We start from the raw sequence: 2,387 nt of genomic DNA, 5'->3' as shown, positions 1-2,387 counted from the left end.
GAGAACTGCTAGGGCAAAGAAGTGAATTGAGCAACATTGCAGGATACAAAAACCAACACACAGAGGTCAGTAGCATTCCTATGTTTCGGGAGTGAATAACCTGAAATTAAAATCAAGCACACAATGAATTTGCAACAGCTACAAAAATCATTTAAGGATAAATGCACCACAAAAGGTGAAGATATATACAACTAGAATAATAAACTATTGAAGAAAGAAATTAAGAGGAGCACAAAGTGAAAAGACACCTTATGTCCATGCATTGTAATAATCAACATTGCTGTTTAAAAATATTCTTCTGAAACAGACCTTCAGAGTGGCTACCCAAGTGCCAATACCTTTAGAGTCCTGTGAAAATCCAGGGAAACTCTCCACATAATTACTAAAACTTCTAAAAATTCTATGCAAAACTCCATCTCAGAGCTGTCATGCAGCCCAGGCCAAGTTGACCAGAATGAGTGAGGGAGGAAATCTTCCTCCTGGCTCAAATATACTACAAAATAGTATCTGGCTTCAAATATACTACAAAGGTGTAGTAACTAAAATAATGTGTGTTCACATTAAAGTAGAAAATGGAAGTGAATTTCCAAAATAGACAAATCCTCAGTCAAGTTTTTGATGCAGTTGTTTACACACAAACCCTTGAGAAGTGACACTCTACACGACAGAGTCAGTTGGGAACGCTACAACTCTGGCCAGTGACCCACTTTCTGGGGTCCTTTCTGTCTCTTTCAGGCAGAAACTTTCTTTTTCTCAATAAATTCTTTCTACTCTTAATCTCTCTCTCTCTTAGAATTAATTTTTGATTTTAGAGAGCAGGAACTCAGTATTTAGGACATTTAACAGTTTGAGAGTTATATTTCCCTTATATCCTTTGGAAATCCTCCACCAAGATAATTGGATGGTGGACATAGTTGGGAAGGATCATCCACTGTGGCTTGTCAACTCCACCAGCTGTCAAGGCAGCAGACCTGGACTCCTGGATACGCCACATTTGACTCAAATCCTGGGAACCAGAGAGTGTCACTGCGTGTAAGTAATCATCCAAATACTGTGAACCCACAGAAGACTACAGTTTCTTTTTTGTTTTTTAGTGTATTTAGTACAGGATGTACAGGCTCTCAGCACACAGATCAGACTCACAGTGGTTCTCCTTCTTTCAGCCTCCCAAGCGCTGGGATTACAGGAGTGCACCACCACACCCAGTCTCAATCGCTCTTTCAGTGCACCCCAGGGGCAGGGCTGGCACTACGTGTGGTGTGTGGGATGGAATCCTAGTCCCTGAGCTTTGCCTAAGCATGCACTTTAGTCCACTGAGCTCTCTGGTCAGCCCTAAAGATTCTTGTTGAAGAAAGAACAAAGCCTTATGACGCGTGGTCTAAGAGGCTATTCCTAGCACCCTTACTAATCACTTCCCTGTTTAAGGCAGACTGGGATGATTTTCTTAGTGGGGAGCCCTGCTTCAAGGAGATGAGTGGAATAAACTACAAGATTAAGTAACTGTACCAGGCTTTAAACATTGCTGTTGTTAGTCTCCCAATCCTGAATGAAGAAGTAAAAGGAATGAGGCACTTCATCCAACAAAATCAGATGACGTTGGACATTCTCACAGCAGCACAAGGGTGTGTTTATGCAATTGTAAAAGTAGAATTTTGTGTGTGCATTCCCAGTCCTTCTGCTAACATGTCAACCGCTGTTCAAGACATTAGATGATGGGTTAGTGACATGTCCGAGTCTGACATTCCCTTGATCGTCTCCTTCTCCTCTTTATAGGAAGCAATTACTGGCTGTTCCTCATGGAAAACTTTGTTGACTATTATTCACACTTGTACTGCTGATATTATTATCTGACACATGCATACTTAATTCTTTCTTTGGTCTTGTCTCATACAGATTGTTTTCTTATTGCCAGTATTTAACATGTCAGATTTCGTTTGGCAATTGTTGTCTATTGTGTCATTTCTTGACCAACCAAGAAATTTCCACAATATTTTAAGAAATTTCTTATGTTTTAGCTAGATTCAAATCTGGGAACTGGATATCAGGTCTCCAAATAAGAACTGACAAGGAGAAACTAAAATGTTGACTTATAATGTTGTGGAATCTCTACAAATAGATTTTAACATATAGGTCATATAGTTATACTTATATTACTGTAACTAACCTGTTAATATTTTCAAGTGTGGATTCACTTGATTCATTTATCATTCCCTTCCATAGCAGCACTGGAACATTGTGGAAACTTAATATTTAGACAAGTATCCTGAGAAACCATAACTTAAATTTCCCCCTTTTAGATCCTATGTGTTTCCAGGGTATCAACAGAATTCGAGAGGTTGTATACCAAGAAAAGGAACTGAGTTTCAGAGAATCTGTTTTCACCCTAC

Source organism: Octodon degus, unplaced genomic scaffold, assembly GCF_000260255.1.
Source record: "Octodon degus isolate 3935 unplaced genomic scaffold, OctDeg1.0 scaffold00283, whole genome shotgun sequence".
Lineage (NCBI taxonomy): Eukaryota > Metazoa > Chordata > Mammalia > Rodentia > Octodontidae > Octodon > Octodon degus.
The sequence above is the reverse complement of the archived record's forward strand: the minus strand, read 5'-3'. Positions refer to the sequence as shown.